This window comes from Uloborus diversus, chromosome 3, assembly GCF_026930045.1.
Source record: "Uloborus diversus isolate 005 chromosome 3, Udiv.v.3.1, whole genome shotgun sequence".
In the NCBI taxonomy this organism is placed as follows: domain Eukaryota; kingdom Metazoa; phylum Arthropoda; class Arachnida; order Araneae; family Uloboridae; genus Uloborus; species Uloborus diversus.
This window is the reverse complement of record NC_072733.1, coordinates 78367674-78395050: the sequence shown is the minus strand read 5'-3', so window position 1 is coordinate 78395050 and position 27377 is coordinate 78367674. Positions and strand designations below refer to the sequence as shown.

The following is a 27377-nucleotide window of genomic DNA, read 5'->3' as shown; positions in this document are numbered from 1 at the left end:
GCTGGCGTGACGTCTACCGTTTAACCGGAAATGAAGTGTATCAGTGTGACGTCACTCCCATACATGCCAGCGCTCTACTTTCCCTCCCATGTTATTTCTACGAGGACACTGAGTGAGGTATAATATTTGCGAAATTAGGAAAGGTTTTTTCGATTTCTTCGTTTTAAAAAGGACTTATTTCAATACCAGGTAAGTTGAAGTATCAAATGCAATCATTCTTATGTTCATTCTAGATACAGATTTTATTTGAGAGTTCAATAAAGTTTTGTTTACGTTCGCATAGTGAACCATTGAGCCACCATTCTGCATGTGGTGTTACCAGTGGTTGGAAAAACTACATTTTTTTGTAGCGAACTACAACTACAACTACTTTGTTACAAATGTAGTTAACTACAACTACGACTACTTTTTTTTAAATGTAGCAACTACAAACTACTTTTGAAATGTAGTCGCTACTTTCCAAAAAATAAGTAAATAAAAAGCATACACAATAGGTTGTCCCTCAAAAAATGAAAGTCAATTTTTCAAGTCGCATACATTCTTGTATTTTTCCTCTTGTGTCAAAACAATCGTGAAAAAAAGTTTCATATAATTTGCACAACAGCAACCCGTGCCGACTTGCACCTGAAAGTGTAAAACAGTACTTGTATGCTAGGCCAAATCGAAAAAAAAAAAAACTTTTTTTAGAAGCTCGAAATTTTTGTTGATAAAACGTTGCCCCTGTATCCAACACCCCACATGAACCACAAGAAGATTTATTCAAATTGAAAAACATTTAGATATGCCATACTTGACCTAAAATTTATAATTTTATTTAAAAAATTGATTTTTTTTTTCAGTTATCTTTTAAAAAATTACATATAAATTTAAATAGAATATCAAGTTAAAAAATTAATGGCAAACACATTTACAGATCAACAACAAACAAATAATAAAAAAATAATATATTTTAAATGAGAACTTAAACTCAACCTGGAAAAAATCCATATATTTGAGTACTATGTGGGAAACTTAAAAATGCAGGAAAACAAAAATTTCTATTTAACGCTTGTTGAGAGCTCAGAAATAAGTGGACTGTATTATGAAAATTTTTAAGTATTTTATTAATGCCAAAGGGGCATTGAATTGATAATGATTCTTTACATAGGCCAAGGGGCCGTTACATATATGTGCAGGGCACAGCTGAGGATAACTTCCTCATTCGTTGAACATCCAATTTGCTTCTGCTAGCTTACTCTTACTTGTTGTAGGTGGCGCTGCTGTAGGGTGTGACAGGGCACACCGAACATTCCGCCCGGCGTTGAAATGTTGATTTCAACAAATTAATATAATAAATAATCAAATATAAATAGTAAAAAAAAATTATATAAAATGACTAAAGAAATACAGAACATTCACATACAATTCAAAATTACACACAATATAAAATTCTACAGGTAAATCTTTATACATTCTCAATAGGCAAAACTGCAATTTTTGTAATTGGTCTTTTGTATATACCATTTTTAGTCTGAACTGTAACAACTCTTACATGGTTGTCTTTTCCGTAGAATATCTCATTAATTCTTCCCAATAACCATTTACAGGTAGGAAGGTTTTCCTCCATACTACCATATCTCCGATTTTTACATTTTGTTTAGCAAACAACCATTTATTTCTCTAGATTAATGTGCTCAAATAGTTATTTGACCAATTCTTCCAGATATTTTGAACCATTTTAGTTGTTTTCTGCCATAAATTAAGTCTGTTATTATTTAACTCAGTCAAGTTAGGTTTAGCGATAGTATTAATTGGTCTACCTATGAGAAAATGTCCAGGAGTTAGAACATCTAAATCATCAATATTTGATGTTAAAGGAGTTAGAGGGCGTGAGTTTAAAATTCTCTCTACCTGAATAACAATAGTTAAAAACTCTTCATAGGTTAATATTGTATCTCCTACAGTTCGTTTAAAATAATACTTAAAAGACTTGACTCCTGCTTCTGCAAGACCATTAAAATTTGGTGCTCTCGGAGGTATAAATTTCCATTTTATATTTTCCTCAGTTAAAAAATTGTACAAAGAATCATTTTGTTTATTGAAAAGATCCCTCAATTTTTTAATTTCTGAATTTGCACCCTCGAAATTCTTTGCGTTGTCACTAAGTATTTTTTCTGGTTTTCCTCGTCGGGCAAAAAACCGCTTTAAGCAAGCAATACATGCTTCGGCAGTTAAGTCATTTACGATCTCTAAGTGGATTGCTTTTGTTGCCATGCAAACAAAAATACAAACGTATATCTTGTGATAGTTACCTCTTCGTTGGCCCTTATACTTAATCAGAAATGGGCCACAATAATCAATAGCACAAGAATTAAACGTAAAATTAACATTAATCCTTTCTGAAGGTAATTCTCCCATTATTTGTTGAGAAGGGATAGGTTTTGCCTTAGTACAAATAGCACATTGATGAACAATCTGTCTAGCACGTTCCTGCCATTAAGTGGCCAATACAATTGCCTAACCGAATTTAACAAAGCTTGTGGGCCATTGTGAAAGTTTTTAGCATGAAAATAAAGAAAAATAAGTTTGGTTATCTTATGCTCAGACGGCAATATAATGGGATGCCTTTGATTATAGCTTAAATTTGCATTGTTTATCCTACCACTTACTCTAATCAAACCATTTTTATCAAGAAATGGATCAAAATATTTTAACTTACTCCTTGAAGAGAGTGGCAAACCTTTTTTCAAAGCCAAAATTTCTTCAAAAAAGTACTTACTTTGTACAAGTTGAAGAAGGAAAATTTTAGATTTTTCCATTTCATCCGAACTGATGGGGCCTGTTAGTTTACTATTTGATTTTGTGCAGTTATTGTGAAACCTAAAAAGTAAACTAAGCACACGAATTAATTTCAAGAAACAATTTGTAATACTAAAGAGGTCCTCAAAAAATAAGTTGTCATGTACAGTCAACAGGGAAGTTGTATTTTGTTTCAGTTCTTTCGCAAAATGTTCTTCACTGTAATTAGATTCTTTGTTTGAGTTGAAGGTCCAGTTGTCATCTGCAAGGAACTCAGGGCCATCCCACCAAAGCTTGTTCGTAGAGAGCGAAATGGCGTCTTGTCCCCGGGACAATGGGTCTGATGGGTTACACTCGGAAATCACGTGTTTCCAGTCAAAATTTTTAGAAAGTTCCTGAATCAATGATACTCGATTGCTGACGAATGTCTTGAGGAGATGTGGTGAGGTGGAGATCCAGGCGAGAGCAATAGTCGAATCTGACCATAATGTCACCTTATCTATTTTAAGCTTGAGAGCGGTCATCACTCTGTGAACCAGTTGGCATAGCAGGAGGCATGCTGACAGCTCCAATCTGGGAATACTGACCGTCTTTAAAGGTGAAACTCGGCTTTTGCTACAGATAAGTTTGCAGCTATGAGTGTCCGAGTTAGAGGATTTGAGGTATACTGACGCTCCAAACGCCTTTTCGCTGGCATCAGCGAAGCCGTGGATTAAGATGGAGGTCGGATCTTGTACAAGGATGCATCTTGGAATATTAAATGTTTCTATAACTGGAAGAGACCTTAGAAACTTGTCCCATTCCAACAAAAAGTCAGGTGGAACTTGTTCATTCCAGTCGCATTTTAGCAACCAAAGCTGTTGCATTAATATTTTGGCTTGACTTATTACCGGACCGATTAGTCCTAGCGGGTCGAATAAGCGAGCAATTTGGCTGAGCACTTCTCGCTTTGTATAAGTAGAGCTTAAGTTCACAGTAACCTTAAAGTTAAAGGTGTCTGAGTTACTATTCCATAGCAGTCCTAGTGTTTTCACTGGTGAATCTAAATCTTTTTCCTTGAAAGAGAAATCTGGACAGTCTAATGATCTTACATCTGCATTAGAACGCCATTTGTGTAGACACATTTGACCTGCCTGAAGTAGTTCAGATAATTGTCTAGTTAATTCTTTGAAGTCCGTCAGATTGGACGATCCAGAGAGACAATCGTCCATGTAAAAATCGTTGAGGACGATTTCCGAGGCTAATGGGAAACCTTTTTCCTCATCCCTTGCAAGTTGTTGCAGCGTTCTTGTAGCAAGATACGGGCTGCTTGCACATCCGTATGTGACAGTTTTTAAGCGAAAAATTTTGTCCGGTTCCTCCTTCCCTTCTCTCCACAAGATTTTTTGGAAATTAGAGTGAGAAGGATCTACTTCGATTTGGCGAAACATTTTATTGATATCAACAGTAAACGCCCAAATATGTTTTCTAAAACGCGTTGTTATAGCAAAGAGATCATCTTGGATCATTCCTCCCTTTAATAACAAATCATTTAGTGACTTTCCGTTAGTTGATTTGCAACTCCCGTCAAAAACAACTCTTAATTTTGATGACGTGCTGGACGGTCGGAGCACACCATGATGGGGAAAGAAAAAGCCCTCTTCAGGATTTTTATCCTCAACTATTTCCTCCATATGGCCTAAATTTTCATATTCTTGAAGAAAATCTACATACGATTCTTTTAATTTTGGGTCGCGATCTAATTTTTTCCACAACTGAGTTAATCTCTTTGAAGCGATTTGCTGAGAATCCCCCAATCCCTCATCATTTGATATTTGAGGTTTGAAAGGCAAATAAACAACGTATCTACCATCATTCTTCCGATAATGAGTATTTAAAAAATGTTCATTGCAATAACGCAATTCTTCACTAACTATTGGTTTGGTTTGATCAACCTGCTCAATTTCCCAAAAGGAGGTTAATGCTTTGTCCAAACGCTCAGATTCTAAAAGTAGAAAACATGAATTACATGATGGTTTATCGGATTTTGATGGCGGAACGGTACCTGATACGATATGACCGAATACAGTTTCAACTAAATATAATTGTGAGTTATCAATTTTAATTTTATTTTTGCCTAAAAGATCAAAAAACAGGGAGGCTCCCAGTATTACATCTACCTTTTTTGGAATATTCCATGCATTGTCCGCTAGTTTCACATTTGACGGAAAATTATAATTGGAAATATTTATATGACATGGAGGGAAGACAGCAATTTTTGGAACAACTAACATATCCAGATGGTATAATTTAGATTTAGTTTCGTTAGATAACTCTGTTGAGATAAATGATTTTGAATTACAGATGGACTCACTGATTCCTGCAATGGGAACGTGGGTTTTTTGCTTCTTTAATCCTAAAGAATTTGCGGCATTCGTGGTGATTAAATTAACACTTGAGCTGCAATCTAAGGAAGCCACTAATGAACTGAATGATCCACTGCTATTTTTCAAATAAATCACAGCTGTGTTCAAAATAACGCAAGGATTTTTCTGATTCTCATGCGCTAGTAAGGCGTTTGAAGTAGAAGGGAAGGAAGGGAGGGGTGGACTTGATATATCGCCTACTTGAGAAGACGTATTGGCGTCTTCATTTTTTTCTTGTTCGATGCAATGAATCAGACTATGATGAGCCTTATTGCAAATGAAGCATTTGCTCTTCGAAAGGCAAGGATTTGGAAGATGGTTATTCAAACAAATTCTACAAAAGTTATACTTATTTACTAGGCCTATTCTTTTGTTTAAATTCATTTGTTTAAATTTCTCACACCGATATAAGGGGTGCGTTTCATTGCAATTGAAAATCACACATTGCTTAGTTTTATTATTATTCTTCAGAAGAAGAGAGTGGTTTTCACTATTTGGATGGGTGCCAAGTTTCATATTAACTTCGAACTTCTTTTTCTGCGTTTGAGAAGTAGACGCTTGAATTATTCTCGAACGCTCTTCTAAAAAGCTTAAGAAATCGTTCAGTTTCGGAATGACATTTTTGTTTAGTGTCATTTCGAAACTCTTTCTGACATCTGAATCTAATTTTTGAAACAAGATGTGTAGAATTAATGTGTCTGACAGTTCGTTAGATTTTAATTCAAGTAAATTTAATGCGCGGATTTGACATCTTGTATCATCTATCAATTGCATTAATTGATTGGGAGAGTCTTGAATCTTAGACATAGTTAATATTTTAAGCACATAATGTTCTATTACTGCGCGTTTATTTTCATATCTGTCTTCTAAAGATGACCAAAGAGAGTCATATGTATCTTGAGACGATTCAAGTCTTTTAGCTTCTCCCCTTAAGCAACTTTTTAAATAACATAATTGTTGCATTGGGGTTAGTTCAGAATTATTCCCGATTATAGACATGAATTGAACTTTAAAGTTCTGGAAATCTTCATACCTTCCCGAAAATGAGGGTAAGGGTAAGTCGGGAATTTTAAATTTGTTTACATTTTTAACAGTTTCTTCAGTAGATGAATTGCAGTTTAATTTCAAGAGGAAATTATTAATTTTTACCTCTACTTGATCCAGTTCGTCTTGAAGCTCCATTGTCAGGGATAGAGCGTCCTTTAGATCGATTTCATCCGGGAGTCTTGTATAGGACAAGAGCATCTCTTCAAGTGCTGATTTCAGTTCGAGAACAGCTTTCATTTTGCTTTTTAGCAAAATTTCGGTTTCTGTCACATCTTCAATATCCAGAGTAAATAAAGATGCGAACTTACACAATTTCTCTACTTTGACTTTTAGCGCTCCGCGTTGACGGTTTAATCCAACAAGTGATGTCATTTTACTGGAGCTCAGGGTAGCACGGACTAATGGTTGAGAGCACAGAAATAAGTGGACTGTATTATGAAAATTTTTAAGTATTTTATTAATGCCAAAGGGGCATTGAATTGATAATGATTCTTTACATAGGCCAAGGGGCCGTTACATATATGTGCAGGGCACAGCTGAGGATAACTTCCTCATTCGTTGAACATCCAATTTGCTTCTGCTAGCTTACTCTTACTTGCCGTAGGTGGCGCTGCTGTAGGGTGTGACAGGGCACACCGAACAACGCTAATTACCTACTTTTCTACTTTACTGTTTATATTTTTCAGCTGATAATTTCGTAAAATCTTACATTTCTGAAAATATGTATCAAAAACTTATTTTTTTCAAGAAAATTATAAATGTTAGGCCACGTGTGGGATATCTAAATAGTTTTTAATTTGAATAAATGTTTTTGTGGTGCATATGTGGGGCATAGGAACAGCGTTTTATCAACAGAAATTTTGAGTTTCTAAAAAAAAAAATTATTTTAATTTGGCTACACAAGCGCTGGTTCACACTTTCAGATATAATCGGCACTTGTTGCTGTTGTTCAAATTAAATATTTTTTTTGACGAAAAAGGATAAAATGTAAGAGAGTGTGCGACTTGAAAATTCAACTTTCTATTTTTTTTTGTGGGGGGGGAGGGGGGACACCTTAATACACACACACACCGTAAGAGGATTGAACAAAAAAAAATTGATAAATTAGCTCATCAGAAGACACTAAGAAAAATATCCGTTATCATACTCTCAAACACTCTAATGCTCGTAAGTATTGTAAGTCTTCCAGAACAGTTCAATTTCATCTTTTTCTATAACATTTTCAGTAGTTTCTTTTTATTTGGTGAAAACTATCGAAAATTTAAGCCTCGCTGAAATATTTTTGTTTTTCAATCTTCGGTCTGTTCATATAAAATTCACCAAATTTTCAACTCGCAAAATCACCAATATCTTCATTTTTGCGAAATGCATTTTTCAATATAAATATTGGTGAAATATTAAAATTACGACGGCAAACAAACTAATGGCGTCAAACAGATATAACGTATAATGTAAAAATGAAATGCCTGAGATCAGCTCGTATTTTAATGCGTCTAGTTTCTCATTGCCTCCGCTGATGTACTTGTGTAAAATTTGTGCCAGTCAAATTCGTTTGAACCTTTATTTTTTTTAAATTTATTTAAAAGTAGTTTCCAGAAATCGCTACAAACTACTATTTTTTTGTAGTTAACTACTCACTACACTACTTTTTAAAAAAAGTAGTGCGCTACACTACAAACTACTCAAAAATGTAGCTACTACAGTAGCGTCGCTACTTGTAGCGCGCTACTTCCAACCACTGGGTGTTACTATATAGTCGTACATTTTCCTTCCATCAAAAACTATTTGAATTGATGAAACTATTTCCATATTAGATGAGTAAAAGTCACCAAAAAATTCGTATTTCGTGAAATTTATCGGGGGGGGGGGGGTCGGTTTTCAGCTTAACATAAACGTTTGTTTACATTCGTTGAGGTGAAGTGTTGTTAAATTTGCTTCTTTTTAAAAAAATTCTGCATATTTCTACTCAGTCATGATGCTTTTTATGTCATTTTATAGTATTGTTACAAATTCTGTAAATAGTAATTATTGTAGTAACGTAACCTGTAAATAGTTTCCCGTAATGAATATACAACCCCTTAACATATGGCTAAAGTATACAACCCCCTATTCTTTTTATTTTCATTGATAAAATTTGATAACGGTCTACGCATTTCTCGAAGCAGAAAGAATGTTGTGGAAAATTCTTGGATGTTTATAAAAGCCGTTAGCGATGGATAAACGGGGAGTTTCGGTTGATATTTCGAACTGAGTGCATTTTTGCTCTGTTTATAGCGAGGCATTTCGCTGTGTTGTTTTCGTATTTGGAAGTAAATACGTGTGTAAACGTTGAGTTTACGGTGTAGTGTGATAACTGCTTAATTGCTGATGAATAATTTAGCAGTGGTTGAAGATCTTTCCTGTACATAGTGTAAATAAATTTCCTGTGTTTTTATCAAGAACTGTGTCTTCATTTCAAGAAAGTGGAAGTCGCACCGAATCCGTTACAATTTGGCGCCCAACGTGGGGCTACTTCAGGACTTTCTTGCAGTAAGTGTGACTTTGGACATTTTTTCATAAAGACTTTTTAAATTTGGACTTTATTTTTATGGTGATTATTCGCGCAATGGATGAACAATTAAAACAACTTCTTGACGCAATCACCTCTGTGAAGAGTGATATGGCTGCTAATCAAGAACAATTAAAAAGTGACTTGACTGCAAGTTTTACAGCTAATCAAGAACAATTAAAAAGTGACTTGACTGCAAGTTTTACAGCTAATCAAGAACAATTAAAAAATGATATGGCGGCTAATCAAAACCAATTGAAAAGTGATTTAACGGTGCTGAAAAATGACCTAGTTTCTAACCAAGAGGAAATTAAAAACGATCTTACTTCGGTAAAGACTGTGATGGAAAATAAATTTAATGAGATAGAGCATCGAGTTGATGCTATTGAAGGAAAGTTTGAGGCAGTTGAAGGCCGATTCATCGCAGTGGAAAATAAAATCGAAGAGAAATTTGAAGAAAAATTAAGTTCCGTTGAAGGCCGATGCAATGCTGTAGAAAATAAACTGGAAGAAGAAGATAGAAAATTTCATCAACTTAAAGAAGACATCTTTAAAGACCTGGAAAGGAGATTTGCGACCGCGGAAAGCAGCTCTGTACAGTTTGGCGCTCCCACATCGGTTGCTCGACCGTCCATTAAACTTGCCACCTTTGATGGGAAAACTTCGTGGCAGGTTTACAAAACTCAATTCATGATAGTGGCGGAAGCGAACGGATGGGACTCTGCTACCAAGGCCTGTCATCTTGCAGCATCCCTGAGAGGTGACGCAGCGGAGATTCTTCAGACCCTTCCGGACAGCCAGCGCCTGGATTTCGCCGCCCTCACATCTGCGTTGGAGCTTCGCTTCGGTGAGAAGTGCCAGAAAGATTTGAGCCGACTCCAGTTGAAGTCCCGTTTCCAGAAAACTGGGGAAACCCTGCAAGAGCTTGCGGCGGACATCGAGAGACTGTCTCATCTTGCTTTTTGCGACTGTCCTGCGGATGTTCGAGACAACCTGGCACTCAACTATTACATCGACGGGGTTCGAGATCCGGAAATCCAGAAAGCTCTACGGATGGCGGATGTCAAAGACCTGAATTCTGCTGTTGTGTATGCGATGAGATACGAGGCCGCCCAGCAAGCAACCCGTGTGAATCGCCATCCCATCCGAACTCTGGAAGCTGATGAGTCTGATTCCAGGTCGTCCCACCTCGCTGAACTTGAGAGACAACTCGGTGACTTGACAAGACAGTTGAGCAGCATAACAGCCCAAAAGAAACAAGAGCAGAAGTGCTGGAAATGCGGTAGTGAAGGACACCTGCGAAGGAGTTGTCCGGCTCGCCAAGCTACGCGAGGGAAGGAAATCACCACCACTAAAGCTCTGCAGATTTCCTCTTCTAGTAGTGGCAGTGATGGACTTTTCATTTACGCACATGTAAATGGGAACCCCTGCAGACTGATTGTTGACACTGGAGCCAATGTGACAATCATTAGGACAGATGTGGCTCGTGAATTTGGATTGAAACTGCTGTGGACATCGCCACGCGTAAGTCTCCAGATTGTGACAGGTGACAAAATTGAGATTGACGGTAAAGTGGACTTGGAAATAGTGTTTGGGAATGCCACCTACCATCATACGGCATTCGTCGCTAATATCACGGACCCCTTCATTCTCGGATTGGACTTTTTGAAGAAATATGACTTCACTCTTGACTTCAAGACTAATGAGCTGCACTCGATGAGAGAAGACATAGCCGTTTTCCCTGCAGAGAGTGATGTAAAATCCGCTCATCAAATAATTGCCCAAACAGATTTATCAATTCCCTCAAGGTCAGAATCATTAATACCCGGCTCCATTGAAGAAAGCAATAGTTTTAGATTTGGACTCATTGAATACCCCAACTTAAGCAATAACCCAAAAGGAGTGCTGGTGGCATCTACGCTTGTGGACCTTTCCAAGGATGTAATTCCTGTGAGAGTCGCCAACGTGAGTGAAAGGCCAAGGAATATCCGGAAAGGCGAAGTGTTAGCAACTTGTACTCCCGTAAACTGCATCATTAGAAGAATCAATTCCCCCGAGACTGTGTCTTCTGAGTCCTTGACATCGAAGTTAATTGGGAGTGCACCCTTATCGAAGGATCAAAGAACTGCTGCGGAACAATTGGTGGACGACTTCAAGCATCTGTTTTCATCTACATCGGAGGATGTGGGCCGGACGAATTTAACGCAGCATAGGATCTACACTGGAGAACACCCCCCTATTAAACAGCATCCAAGACGACTACCGTTCGCCAAGAAGGAAGAGGTTGAGACCCTCCTGAAAGAGATGAAGGAGAATGATGTAATCGAATCGTCATCCAGTCCTTGGGCCTCTCCCATCGTCTTGGTCCAAAAGAAAGATGGCTCCACCAGATTTTGTGTCGATTACCGACGACTGAATGAAATCGCCAAGAAAGACAGTTACCCTCTTCCTCGGATAGACGACACCTTAGACACTCTTTCCGGACACAAGTGGTTTTCGACCCTGGACTTGAAGAGCGGCTACTGGCAGGTTGAGATACACCCTGATGACCGAGAGAAGACAGCGTTTACAACTGGACAAGGCTTATGGCAGTTTAAAGTGATGCCCTTCGGCCTCTGCAATGCACCAGCTACGTTCGAGCGTCTTATGGAGACAGTGTTAAGAGGACTTTCCTACGAATCCTGTCTGGTCTACTTAGACGATATCATCATCGTGGGACGCAGCTTCGAAGAACATCTGGCAAATCTTAGGAAGGTGCTGCAAAAGCTTAAAGAAGCCAATCTGAAGTTAAGCCCGTCCAAATGTAATTTGTTCCGCCGGGAAGTGAACTACCTTGGCCACATCATCTCTTCTGAGGGTGTACAAACCGATCCAGAGAAGGTATCTGCGGTCAGGAGTTGGAGTCGTCCCGAAAACATCCATCAGTTGCGAAGTTTCCTGGGGCTCTGCACGTACTACAGGAAGTTTGTGAAGGGTTTTTCCAACATTGCACGACCTTTGCATAAGCTGACGGAGAGCAAGCAAAAGTTTGAATGGTCCAAAGAATGCGAAGATGCATTTCTACGACTGAAGGAGGCTTTAACATCAACGCCTATCCTCGCCTATCCTCAGCCTGAAAAATCCTTCATCCTGGACACTGATGCGAGCAACGAGGGAATTGGAGCTGTTTTATCCCAAGAAATTGACGGAAATGAACATGTCATCGCTTACTGGAGCAAATGCTTATCAAAGTCGGAGCGAAATTACTGCGTCACCAGAAAGGAGTTACTGGCCATAGTGAAAGCTGTAGAACACTTCCATCATTACCTCTACGGCCGAAAATTTCTGCTTCGGACAGATCATGCCTCGTTAACTTGGCTTTTGAACTTCAAGAATCCAGAAGGCCAGATAGCCAGATGGATACAGCGGCTCCAGGAATATGACATGGAGATCAAGCACCGAAAAGGGTTATCTCACGGTAATGCTGACGCTTTATCAAGGAGACCCTGTCCTGAGAACTGCCACTATTGTTCCCGAATCGAGAAACAGTATGGAACGACTAGCCCTACCGCCTATCAGGTGACAGTGACTCCAACATCATCAGAACCTGATCCATGGAGTGATGACCAAGTTCGAAAAGATCAACTTGAAGACCCCGACATAAAACCAATTTTAGAGTTCATGGAAAGTGACAGTCGACGCCCTAGCTGGCAGGACGTTTCCATCTTCAGTCCTGCAACAAAAAGGTACTGGGCTTTATGGAACTCACTCCATTTACGGAACGGCGTGCTACACCGGAAATGGGAATCTCACGACGGCAAGACATCTAGGTGGCAGTTACTACTTCCTCGATCCAGGATTTCAGATGTTCTGAAAGAAATACATAGTAGTGCGACTGGAGGACATTTTGGTGTCTTGAAAACTCTCAATAAAGTTCGGGAGCGCTTCTTCTGGAGCAAGGCGAAGGATGACGTGGAGAAGTGGTGCCATTCTTGTGACGCCTGTGCTGCTCGTAAAGGACCGAAGAAGAGAAGCAGAGGGAAGCTACATCTGTACAACGTTGGAGCTCCTTTCGAACGAATTGGGATCGACATCCTGGGTCCTCTACCAAAAACTGCTGATGGGAACAAATACATTCTCGTTTCCATCGACTACTTCACCAAATGGCCGGAAGCATATCCCATTCCAGATCAAGAGGCTACCACCGTAGCAGAGACTCTAGTCCAACATTGGATCTCGAGATATGGAACACCTTTGCAGATTCATTCCGATCAAGGGAGGAATTTCATCTCTGCTGTGTTTAAGGGCCTATGTCAAATTTTCGGAATTGAGAAAACTAGGACAACACCACTACACCCACAATCGGACGGCATGGTGGAGAGATTTAACCGCACAATCCTAAATAATCTCTCGCTTATGGTCTCCAGAAATCAACAGGATTGGGACAAGAAGCTACCTTTGTTCCTGCTGGCCTACCGCAGTGCTGTCCACGAGACTACCGGATATGCCCCATCTCAGATGCTCTTCGGACGAGAGCTTCGGCTACCTTGTGATCTCGTCTTCGGTCGTCCTCCGGATGCGCCTGCATCGCCTGAGGAGTACATCCAGGATCTCCAGGCCCGGTTGGAAGACGTTCATAACTTCGCACGAGAGCGAATCAACATCGCGGCGGAGAAGATGAAGACCCGATACGACACAAGGTCTACTGGACATGAATTCAACGAAGGCGACAAGGTTTGGTTATGGAATCCCATCCGACGGAAAGGTCTTTCACCCAAATTACAGTCGCATTGGGATGGACCCTACAAAGTCGTTAACCGACTAAATGACGTCGTAGTGAGGATCCAAAAATCACCTAATGCAAAACCTAGGGTTGTACATTATGATCGGTTAGCCCCATACTATGGCCATAGTTCATGAGTATTACGTAAACAACCATGGTTGATAACATAAAAGTTGTAGATAATTTTTGCTTTTAATGTTTAGTAATATTTCTTGTTATTATTGTGTTTTCTGTATCTGTTAGTTATTATTTAATGTGTGTAATTGTGAACTTGTGATAGAAGTTTGGCACCCTTTCTGGGGATTGTACTGCCCGGGACGTGCAGTCCTTAGGAAGGGGGCAATGTTACAAATTCTGTAAATAGTAATTATTGTAGTAACGTAACCTGTAAATAGTTTCCCGTAATGAATATACAACCCCTTAACATATGGCTAAAGTATACAACCCCCTATTCTTTTTATTTTCATTGATAAAATTTGATAACGGTCTACGCATTTCTCGAAGCAGAAAGAATGTTGTGGAAAATTCTTGGATGTTTATAAAAGCCGTTAGCGATGGATAAACGGGGAGTTTCGGTTGATATTTCGAACTGAGTGCATTTTTGCTCTGTTTATAGCGAGGCATTTCGCTGTGTTGTTTTCGTATTTGGAAGTAAATACGTGTGTAAACGTTGAGTTTACGGTGTAGTGTGATAACTGCTTAATTGCTGATGAATAATTTAGCAGTGGTTGAAGATCTTTCCTGTACATAGTGAAAATAAATTTCCTGTGTTTTTATCAAGAACTGTGTCTTCATTTCAAGAAAGTGGAAGTCGCACCGAATCCGTTACAGTATGTTAAAGCATTATATGCAATGTGTATATTATAAAATTTTGTTTATAATCACTGAATGAACCACCCTGCTCCACGTTGTGTTGCTACTATTTTTAACTCTAAACAAATTCGTTACACATTTTCCTCTAATTAAAAGCAAGTTACATTGAGATTAAATAAGTTAAAGTCACAAAATACGTGGCATTTCCTTAATTTTATGTGTTTTTTCTGTTTTTGAAAATAAAACGAATGTTTGTCTACATTCGTCGTACCGATATCCTACGTTATATCGTTTGCCGGTTCTGTTTATTCTGCAGATATTAATTTCTTTTTAGAACTAATTAGCTTTAAGTTTTAATATTTTGGTTCAAAGTACGTTAGAGCGAGGAATGCAATAATTCTGAAGTATAGTCTAGGTTCACTTAACCACCCATGTTCCATGTTGTGATTTTCACTGTTCACTAATCACTGCAGATTTTTCTTGGATTATAAGCCATTTGCATGAATAAAAAATTAAAACTAAAGTTACAAAATACATATGCGTATTTCATTCATTTCATATACCATTTTTTTTTCTTCAGTGTAAGACGTTTGTCCTCATTTGTTGAACCTATATCCATCTATAATGTCATTTGCTGTGTAGTGTTGGTGTTATTTTCTGCTTTTATTAATTTTTTCTAAAACTTTTATTCATAGCTTTCGATTAAAAAAAATTATTGCAGATCCATTAATGTCTAAAGCATTTCAAACAGAACATTTTGAGCAGTGATGCAAAGATTTTCTAGATATAGTTTAAACTTTGGAATCTATGTCGTCAAAAGCAACAAATTTTATTAAAAAAATATTTTTTTTTTGAAGAAAACTATATGATCGTGACAATACCCAAAAGAGGCAAGGTGAGGGAGAAGGCAATTCCGCATCTTGCTTCAGAAAAGAATGGAATTCCGGGTTAGTCTAGGAAAAGTGTCGGTCTTTAAGCTGTTCTACACTGTGACTTTTACTATCAATATTTCAAGTATTTTGTTTAGGTGCGTAATACCTTCAAGCTTGCTTTTAGCCAACACTCATTTTTCAATGTCGTTCAAACATCATTTCTAAGAATATATGCTGAAAATTACTTAATTGAAATGTGTTATTTACATATAAACCTGATAATTTTTGACTATTTTGATGAGAACATTTTATCCGTTTAGTTGTATTTATGTACATCTTTTGATATATTCCTTTTTTCCTTTAGAACCGTGAATTTTTTTGTACACGTTTGCAAGCCCTTCAGTGAGTGTGATGGCTCAGATTCCCAAAAGATGAAAAGCAGGAGAAAATTGGACCAGAAATATAAGGTATAATTCAGTTTTGTTATGGTAATATCTATGCATAATCATTTAAATAATTTTATTCAGTAAGAATTAAAATCATATTCAGTTAAAGTCTGTTTCGTCATTCAAGAACCCGACATATTTATTACCTTTTACCTACATTACTGCTAAATAATTATAAGTATGTATCCCGCACAAGAACTATCACTTGAGTGATAAATCACAAGTGATAATTATCAAGTGTAAAACACGGCAAACAAGGAGAGAAGAAAAGATGTTAGGAAAGTTTCATGTATTAAATGGAATGCAGACTATTTACACATTACATTTTGTCCTAATGACTACAGAGCTACATTTTTTCCTTAAGCATTACACCCTGTTCTAGGTACGCTTGCCATGCCACATCTTCGTTCATTTTTTAATAGAAGAATTTTTTTAAATGACTTAACGAATATCTATCATAAAGACAATTATTTCATGGTAAACTATCATTCATCTTTTATTTTATGTAAATTTTATTTAGAAAGCATCAGACAAGGCCGTATCCAGAATTTTTTTTCGGGAGGGGCCCGGATTAGCACATTGCCCTAACACACACACATATAGATATATAGACACACCAAACGCATAAAAATGTTAACATAGAAGACTTTTTGTCTCGATTTTTAATGATTCCAATGTTTGGACTGTTGTTATTTTAATTTCTTATTTTTTATTCAACTTGTAGTGGTAAGGATACCAGGAGAGTGTCCCTTTAAGTCGATGTAGAACATCCATAATTTCAGGGGGTCCGGGGGGTTTTCCCTCGAGAAATTTTCGGGAAAAAAATCTGTATTTTGAGGCCTTATATTAGGTAATTGAAACTATAAAAATATGAAAAAAGAAATAGGCAAACAAAGTCTTTTAAATGTTATACATTCTTTTGCAAATCAAGATCAAACAAAATAAAAATTGCTTGCTCGTCAAATCATGGAACGTAATGGACAGAGAGGAAAAACAAGAGAGGAGAAAAGAGAAGCACTTCGTCATCTGCTCATATCGGCTTTTAGTGAAGTTTGTTTTTGATCACTCCCCCTACCCCCGTTTCTTTTTTCATTAAATGCCTTACAGTATGAAAATAGTTTGTACAAAATAGTTTAAAAGAAATAGTGTAGACATTCAGAAAATAAGAACGGAAGAGTAATATTCTAGCCGTTTGGACAATTCATACTTTATTTTCTTAATAAGATACAAAATTGAAGAACTTTTCATGGAATTTCGAAAACTTAAATAATGTTCAAAGACTCTCGAACAGTTGAAATTATTTGAAGCTCTTTATTTACACTTTTCAGAAGTTGATTGCACAGTCTTACAAAATGATTGTAACTTTGTAAGATACACCCGTTTTAAGTTAAAAATAAATGCAACGAAATATTTCTCGAAACAAACTTTTCTTTTCAATCACAAGTAGTGGAGAAAATGAAAGAGAGTAGAGGAAGTGTTTTTTTTTTTTTTTCTCATGCTTAAGATATTAACAGTATGCAGTAGAAATAAGATAAAAACAAGCAATAACAAAAGAACTTCCAAGATTCTGAATTCGGCATTAAATAAATGCAAGACAAGAAACATATCAGTCAAAAAATGATCTTGAAAATTATGCAACAAAAACGCGAGAATCGCGATTTTTGCATTTTTTACTCAGGATGTATCAAGGAGCTGAATTTGGCACATCTTGGTAACAAGATAATCGCCTAATCGGAAACTAGGGGCCCAGTCTTTGGGGAGTCCCCGGCTCGAAATCAGTACAGTGTAAGTTTTATAAGAGTTTTAGAGGGAGGAGGGCAGGGTCGTGCACAGAGGTGAGAAGGGACACCTGTTGGCCCGGAACCGAGCTTAAATGAGGCCCAATATTTTTAAACATAGGGTTGAAAATATGGGTAAACAATATGGAGGGGGCCCAAAAAAAGCATTTGTGACAGCCCCAAAATTTCTGTGCTCGCCCTTGGAGGAGGAAGTGCACAGAAGTAAGTAGACTTTTCAAGTCTACCGAACTGACAAAAGGCCTGCTTTAACCCTGGACTGCCCTGAATTGAATTGGGAAAGAAAGCAGGAAGTTCTAATTAAAGGTCTAAATTTCAAGTGTGCCTTGCAGCTAATGAGAACTAGAACTGCTTTTTCTGTATTTTTTCAAAATATTATAAATTTTGAATAGTAGCAAAATTAAGAATAAAAAAAAACTTTGTCATTTTCCTTTTCTGACATAACGAATTAAAAAAAAGAAACTTCTGTTTTACGGTACAAAACATTTCGGGTTTCGGGGGGGGGGCGGGCCCGTCAGGCCCCCCCTCTGGATACGGCCCTGGCATCAGATTAGTCATAATTATTGTTCTGCTAAACCTTTGCATATTTTATGTTAAAGATAATTTTTTTTTTAAATTTAAATATAAATATTCTGTCACCATATTATTACTTCAGCTTTAATTATTTCTTTTTTACTTCACCTTTTTTTAAATGTATTTATCTTTCTGTGATGGGATTGTTAATGTTCTATACTACTAAAAAGTTTTCTCCACAGAATGGAGCAGCAAACCTCTTTTTTTTGCCTACTTTCCCAAAAAGTCAGAAAAAGAAGAAAAAAGCATGAAAGAAGGCTTAATGCATCTTAAAAATATCGCGAAAAACAAAAAAAAGTCAAAAATAAATAAAATGATTAAATAAATATTGAAAAATTAAAAATTGGAAAGTAGGGTATTGAGATGGGAGAAAATATCTGTCTGTCTGTCCCCCCCCCCCCTAATAACTTTTGAATGAATAGTCCAATTCGAAAAAACTTCTTTTTGTTCGAAAGATCTCGGCGAAGACACCTCATTCCCATATTTCATTTTTTGATTTGAACTATTTTTTGTTCAATTTTGAACAGTTCAAAAAAACTTAACATTAGAGCCTACGGGGAAATTCAAGGCAATTCCGAACTGTGAGGCGAATTTGCTTCAAACAAACTTTGTAGGAAAAAGCTTTTGGTGAAAAACTTGTCTATAAAATATCTTTTTAATTTGAACAATTTTCCGTTCAATTTTGAACAGTTCAAATCCCTTAACATTAGCGCCTATGGGGAAACTGAAAGTCAATGTAGATTCCGTACTTGAAGGCGGATTTACTTCAAACAAATTTTGTTGGAAATAGCTCTTGACTCCAAATTCCAGACTCCAACTCCAAGAATTTAGGAGCACCTGACTCCGAATCCGACTCCCTTGCCCGACAATTAATCGGACTCCGACTATGACTTTGTAGCTTTGGCAAAAATTTATACCCGGAGGACAAATGACTGACTCCGATTCTTGGATATTCGTATCCAACTCCTTTATCCTAAAATGAAATTGACTCCGACTCCGCAGCTATTGTTTTAACTGTGAAATAATTATTATTGATATGACTTGTTTTTATTTTCACGCTAAAGTTTTAATTTAGGTATTCTGTTTTCGGCGAATAAACTCGAAGTCATTTATGTTTCTACATAAAGATATGCGCGGGCCATTTTTTCTTTTTTTTTTTTTTTTGACAATGAAAAGTATTTTTTTAAGTTGACATTTTTTGTTCTTATTTATTTTAGCAAGTGCATTAATTCATCAAAAAAATTATCATTGGCAACAGGGGGAAAAACGATTTTTTTTTTTTTTTTTTTGATATGATGTATTTATCATACCTGCCAACCCTTCCTAATTTCCCGGAAGTTTTACGGATTTTTATGTCCTTTTCCGTTTTTCCGGTTATGAGCAAAATCTTCCGGATTTTTCACGTTTTGTAGGAAAAATAATTATCTCGCCAATTTTGGTGCTAACGATACTTTTGTGGAACGCGGCACCGCGTTTCAGGCCAAGTAGCCCTAGGAGGATGGAAGGAAGGGGAGACGCCCAAAGCCGCGAAGCGAGTGCGAGCACTTGCGGGACCACCGTGACAAAGCGCGCGCTCCATTCGTCGCCGCGCGTTCTTTCTACCCGGGCCCGGAACACAGTTGAGTGAGTCACGCTAAGCGATCGAACGTTTTGCTTCGTTCGCTGACAATATACTCGATTGCAAGCTTTTTTTCATTGAAAGAGCAAATTAAATTTTCTTAAAATGTGTTTACCCATGAATTGTTTTCCACAGATTAAAGTAAAAAGAAAAAAATAACAACAAATAATTTTGAAGCAAAATATTTTCTCAACAAAAAGTAAAATGGTGAAAATCTTCAAAATAAATTTTCTTGAAAACGTTGCTAAAAGTCTGATCATCCAAAAAAAAAAAAAAAAGATTTTTCAACAGAAACAAATTATTAATTGCATATTATACATGACAATACTATGAAAATGTGTTTACCAATAAATAGACAAGGTATTTTTTTTATTGTTATCATTATTATCTTGTAATTTAAAAATCAATATACATTCCATCAAACGTTTAAGATAATATCGATACGTTTTCGAGCCTTTTAGTGGCAACTCTTAATTTCATTAAAATATGTAATATAAAATTAAAAAACAGAAACAAAGAAAAGTTGAAAATGATGTCATTTTTTGATAGGTCTTAAGATAAAAATATTTCTGTGTACAATTATTTTGCACTGAAAACAAATCCCAACTAAGCAAGATTGAGTTGAATGGTTTTTCAAGAATATATATACTAAAGCATATTTATAAATTCAATAGATAGGTCAAATTTAGAGTTAAGACTTCCTTTTGAAAGACACATGAAAGGTTCTCATATCTCTTTCTCTATAACACAGTACTTATCAGAACAATTATTATTGTAAAATAACCACCATTAGTTCAAAAAGTAAAAATAGTAGGTTAAAAAGAGAAAAACATAGAAAACGTTATATACTCATGCATATAACCAAAATAAATAAATTAAATAATTGAATATTTTACTAAGGAAATAAGAGAAAAATTTAGCACTTTAAATTCATTCTCCTATAATTTAAACCAAATGTGCAGCTAAAGTTTTAAAATATTTTTTTTCTAAATATTCATTAAACATTGATAATCAATTGCAGATGCACCGAATATTCAGTTGATATTTGGATTGGTATTACATTTTTACTTCCAAAATACCAATTAAATATTTTAAATTTATGAAATTACTTTTATTCACTTGTTTATCCATTCTAGAAAGATGGCATTTTAGAAAGTAATTAACATTAAAGTTATTCATGTAAAACTGAAAGATATTTGATGTTGTAGGTATAGCACTAGATTGTAAATTGAAGACACTATATAACTTGCAATATGCTGTCTGAGATTCAGCAATCGAATTCTTAACTTTCCTTTTAAATCGTTGCACAGATTTTTTAACTTAATAAAAACAATGATAATCTGAACGTTTTTACTAATCTTTAATGCAAGTGCAAAGCTGAATTTAAAAGATCGGAAGGATTCCTTTAAAAAAGCAATAGAGAGACTAACAACAAATTCAACCTGTAAGAAGTGTGAAACAACTGTCTTACGCAAACATTAAAACAAAACCTTAATAAAGGTTACTAAATCATTTGAAGTAACATTTCAGATCACTTACCTTTATTTCAGATAATCATCAATTCATTACTTACAGAAAGGTGAAAGGTCAAACATTTTCAGTAACGGTCGTTGGAAAACGTAAAGCAAAACATTGGATTGTTGATTTGAATCTCAATCGCTTAGACTGTAGCGCCACCTAGGTTTTTCTAAGTTGTTCCAGGCCCGGAAGGACCGAAGAAAGCGCGCATTTTTGTCACGGTGGTCCCGGCACTTGTCGCCGCGGACAGAGGTGGGAAAGGGTAGGGGAAAAGTGCTCTAAACTAAGCGACGAAATTCAATGTAGAGTACCAGGGGAAAGGCTTAGAAAGAGAGAGAAATGTGTTTCATTTCCGTAATATTTGTTGTTTTAATGTGAAATATGCTTTATCATATATAACAATGTAATAAGCTATAAATTTAACGTTTTTTTTTCCTTTAATTTGTATTCTTTTTTTTTTTTTTAAATTTGGGATGTAGTCGTCATTCATTTCCGACCATTACAACACGCTTTCAGAAGCTTAAATGCACTTAATTTACGAAAAAGTATGTCTAAAATAGTACTCATTAAAAATTAGATTGTCTGCATATAGTGTATGAACATAAAAGCGTGGATTTTTTTTTTTTTCATAAGTTTTGAACATTGCTTGAAAGAACTGCAGAATGCAAAAACCACAGAAAATATCTTTATTATGCACAGTAAAAGTTTACATTTTGAAAGTAAAATAAATGCATGACAAAACAAAATGCATGTGTGAAAGTTATGAACTTTAAATAATAATTCTTTTGATCAAAATTGAATTTTATGAATTTCATTTAATTTCCTTTAATCAATTGTTTTCAATAAAAACACAATATTTAAAATAAAAAAATATGAAAAAAAAGAAGTTTTAATTAAGCGTATTATTTAGTGCTGTATAAAAGATACCAAATCACAAATACTGCTAAAATCTGAAGCTTTGATAGCGTTGTCATTTGTGCATTGTTTAGCAGAAAGAAAATATGAACAATGAACTAGGATTATTAAACGCTGCAATTACTACATTAAATTTGCTATTTAATGCAATATTAAACAGATCTAAGTCACAATTACTGCTAAAATCTTAAGCTCCGATAGTGTTGTCATTTGTGCATCGTACAGCAGAAAGAAAATGTGAACAACGATGAACGAGAATTATTAAACACTGCAATTATAATAAAATTGCTATTAGTGCTGTAAAAAACGATCTAAGTCACAAATACTGCTAAAATCTTAAGCTCCGATAACGTTGTCATTTGTGCATTGTTCAGCTGAAACAAATTAATAACAATGTACTAAGATCAGTAAACGCTGCAATTATAATATATTTTCTTCAATTTTGTTGCACAGCATTAAGTTATTTAAGAATTTTAAGCTATAAGCTAAGTGATCATTTTAAGGGCATTTCAGCACGTTGTTATGCGAAATAAAAGGTTTAACAAGTGTTAAAACAAAATTTTGAAACTTACCTATGAAAAGATATCCCTGGAATTTTTCTTTCTGGGTTGTTCGTACAGCCGTACGCTGCACAAGCAGGCATTTTTGATTAATAGATAGTAAAGATTCACCATAACACTTAAGCAACACACTACTGTCGAAGCCGCATTTGTTTAGAACTCTTTTGCTCGCGTCAGTTAAAATCCGGTTACGGTTTTGGCTACATGTTTCCCCGCTTTGGCCGTCTCCCCTTCCTTCCATCCTCCTAGAAGTAGCCAAGGAAAGGTTGCCGTAAGAGAATGGCACGAGAAGAAGCGAGGCAAGATTATGACGTCACTGAGTGATACAGCGCATGACTTCATCGGGATCCAATCAAAGCAAGCGTCGCGGCGTGCAACTAGGGGCATAATTTCGGCGCCAATTATCTTTTCATTCTCTCAATTCGAGCTGTTTTTGCTTCGTTCTTTTTTTAAGATGAGTAACAAATGTTATTTCCAAACTTTTAAAGAAAGCAATAAAAGTAATATTTACTAAACGAAAGTAATTTCAATTGATATGAAATTCATACTTAATATATTGTTAAATGTAAAGAGGGTAGGTGTCCTGTTTGATTTTATTTTGCGTTAAAATCTTGTGGATAAAAATAAAAAAATCTTCCGGATTTTTTTTCTCGGAGGTTGGCAGGTATGATTTATTTTAATGAGCTTATTAATTTCAATTATTATTTTTTCATTTTCAAAGCTGTTAAAGAATTTTTTTTAATGGAAAAAAAGTGTATTAGCTGCTTTGTTTAAAAGGTGCTGCTATTTTATTTGTTTGGTTTTTTTTTAAGCATCTATTTTTTTTTAGATGAGTGGGGAATATTTTATTCCTAGAAATTAGCTTAAAATATTAAAAAGATATGTTTGAAACACTTTGCGATTTTAGCTATTTTTGAGGATATTGATCAAGTACTAAAAAGTAGTATCGGTATACGGGAAAGTAGGCTGGTATAGTTCTAGACGAAACTTCTTGTAAACCTTTCATGCTCAAAAAGGATTTGTGTGCAGCATTTTTTCCTTCTAGGTCATCCAAGGTTCGTACTCTATTTAGATAAAAAAAAATACATGACTTTTTCATGACTTCAATGAAAATTTTCATGACCTTGTTACACGAAGAGAATAGCACTATTTAATCTCAAACTTGTTAATTTTTGGAAATGAGCATCAGAAAAACGTCTACATGAATGCCACAGCCTCGTTAAAGCACTTACTCATAATGGAAAAAATTATACACTTAAATAACCAAATTATTCTTATTTGTCTTCATCATATAAATTTAAGTGAAGTAAAAATGCAGTGAAACGAATATGATGATGCTTATATGTCTTATGTTTTTTTATAAACAGGCAGAATGATAATGAATGAGACAAAGGTTGACTGAGTCATCACTAAGTTTCAATAAATTTGCTTCAAAAGTTGCCTTTTAGTGTCAACAGTGCAATCATCCACATAACTCGACAGTATTTTGGTTCTTTAAAGTAAAACCACATAGTTTAGTTTTTTATGTTTCTAAACCAGATCTTTTTTGAAAAAAAAAAAAAACATTCAGTAATGAATCAATCTTCTGATTCAAAAGTATACAGAAATTCCAAAATGATTGATTCCTGACATTGAACATAACAGTGGGTAGCATGGATTAATTTTGCGGGCCATATGTTGGGCACTACTGTTTTAGAGTATTAAAATTCCTCTTTTTCTGTATTCTATCACCTGACTAAAGATCTTTATTTTCTACAACCTTCAACAAATTAAGATAAGCTCTGATAAATTTAATAATAAAGTTCTTACGAGTGATGGAATCAAACTGGGATGCAATTGAATTGCTTTTTTTGAGCGAGTGTGGCAAAACAAAGAATGAAATTTCGCTACTGCAGAATATGAAACATAAGAATTGTTGAAAATGACAGTGAATTCAAAATAAGTGATGTCCAAGTAGTAAAATCACATTGCAAAAAAAGCCAAGCGGCTGCGACAGAAGTGGATGCAATGAGATTTCAAAGTTCAGATTTGATTTAGGGATCGTTCAATTTTCCACTTTTAATAGCTTTTATGTGCTATTCTGTTAAATCATTCAAGTTTTCTAATGCTCCTTTACTTAATGTTACTTTCTCTTTCTCTAAGACATTTTTTCATGACTTGAAATAAATTTCCATGACTTTCCAGGTCTGAAATTCATTATTTTTTTTTCAATGACTTTTCAGGATTTCCATAACCTGTACAAACTCTGGTCATCACAACTAGAGTGTCTGGAGTCATTGGCCTAGCAATAAGTTTTTCATATAGACTGATATTCGCTTACAGCTTAAGGTGTTTGTATTGAAAATGTACATGTTATGAATGTATGTAAAAAAATTAAAAGTTTTATGTAAAAAAAATTGAATATTACTTTTGCGCAAAATATCTAACATTCAAAAGAATAAATCTTATTTAAATATATAAGTGAAGTATATATTTGTCTTTCTTTTTAATGGGTATTTAATTCAAGAAATGTCAGAGAAATTACAAATATTCATTTCCTGGAAACGTAGTTCTTCTCAAAGTGGATTATTTAAGCATAAATTTTTCGGCAGAAACTCTCTTTTAAAGAACAAAAGTAAATGGGATGGACTTAAAAAAAAATTTTCTTCACTGTTTTTTAATTAATTTTTAAATGTGTGATTTAATATTTTTTTACTATCAAGAATGTTTACACAATCATGAGTAATTTAATGCAATGTAGCAGATGGAGATACACATTGTTTATCCAATGTTGTTTTGGTAGGAAGAATAAAGGGAATATTTCCCCCGAATAGTTTTCACGAGCTTCCAATATTAAGTTTTCAGCATAGGTTTCTTGTGCGGGAGGGGGAACTGCTCCCTCACTTCAAAATGTAAAGATGACTGCTCCTTCACATATTAGAGCTTGATTTTTACAGGGTGGATTAATTTATTTCATGAAAACAAAATTTACAATATATCAACTTTTCTCATATTTCATGAAAATAGAACTTTCAATTGGAAATGGGTAGTTTACAATGGTCATCCAATGTAATTTTTTCATGCTATGTTCCATATTTATAGAGGCCTTTTAACCAGTAAGAAAAAGTGTTAAAAAATAAGAAAATAGCCCATTTAAAAATACAAATTCAGCTTTGGGGCACCGAAGCCTCCTTACTTTTGACCCCCCCCCCATTTTTGTGGTGTACCAGATGCCTATGATTTTCAGGAATCCCTTAAAAGATGACAGAGACTCGTATAAATGTGCATTGCGGTAAGCCGCTGCATTTATTTACATTTATTACAGTCTTCTTTGTGTCAACATTATGTGTTCTGCCAGATGTCAGCATGAAACAAATGCATGCTATATCTGCAATACATCAAATGTAGCTGCACATTATTCTGAACTCAGGTGTGACAAATCAAACCATTTAACAATGCTATCTGAAAAAGGAATGAATATACACATTTTATACAAACTACCAGAAATTTATACATAAAAAATATGATGATAAGAATTGTAGAAATATGGGAAATAAAGAAGACAAGGTTTATTTTCAATTAATGAATCTAACTACATAGTACATACATAAAGTAATTTGAAGAAAAAATCATGGTATGGAACTAAGATTTTAGAAATTTAAATCATGGTGATGCAGTTGTTGTGAATGATACAGATATAAATCAGCTATTTTTTAAATGTAACAGATAATGAATGCTACTGATTCCAAGGATATTTTAAAAATTTGGAATCCGTACCTAACATTTTTTTCTTAATCTGAAAAGTTGTACCAATCTTCCAAAAAAGGTAACAGTAGGGATCTTTAAACTATTTCACTATTTACATTCAAGAAAGTCTGAAAAAAAAAAAATAACAATGTATGAATATATCATACAGTGCATTTTAAAAATGTAAATAAAAAACATGTCTTCTAAAGTACATACAGTCGATTCTCAAACCCACTGACCTGAAATCCGCAATTGAGGCAGTGAGAAGCAAAGGGATGTGAGTGCCAATGGAGATAACTGGGACAAAAGGTAGGTGAACCTCTCCTCTGTTTTGGGGCAAAAGATAGGGTGTACTCCAATTTCTTCCTCAGACCCGGGGGAATAGGGGGAGCTAACAAAGCGCTTATTGTTAGCCGATGCTCTCCAACCATACCTCCCGCAGAGAAAGGTGTATGAGAATACAAAACTGTTTTTCCTTTGAAAATGAAGTTGGCGATTACTTGGCGTCTTAAGGGGTTGCCCACCCATAAACAGGTGAGTGAAAATTAAGAATAGGTAGCACGTGTGTCCACGATTTCAAAATGGCGGACGTAACATTTATTCAATCTACTAGAAAAAGAAAATCTCCGCAACATATAACGATTATTTGTACTGCATATTTTCATTCCAAAAGAGGAAACAAGACATACTGGTCCCGCATTAGAAAATTGACATGAAATTGTCGTGAAAATTTTCTGTCTTCTAATTTTAAAATGGTTTTCCAAAATAAAAGAATCCTCAAAACTTTTAGTAATAATGAAGTAAAAGTACTGGTGAATAGCGAATAGTTAAGCTGATTTTATTTTTTCAACTTCTGAAATTTTTTTAATAAATAAAGGGGCCATTTCATCGTATTTTTTCCGAATGTAAATCTTCAACATGATACTTTTTTTTTGCCATAACTGCTTGATGTACTGTTTGATGAGCACATTGTTTTATTTTGAGTTTGCGTGTTGGAAGG

The 27377-nt window shown here is 35.4% G+C and overlaps 1 long non-coding RNA gene across 1 annotated transcript; it reads left to right on the top strand.

The window, feature by feature from the left end:
* Positions 1 to 70: 70 nt before the first annotated feature.
* On the top strand, positions 71 to 24976 carry LOC129219193 (uncharacterized). Its single transcript, XR_008580374.1, has 3 exons — positions 71 to 189; positions 15590 to 15692; positions 24874 to 24976. It is a non-coding gene; the product is annotated as an uncharacterized LOC129219193 (long non-coding RNA).
* The last annotated feature ends 2401 nt before the right edge of the window (positions 24977 to 27377 follow it).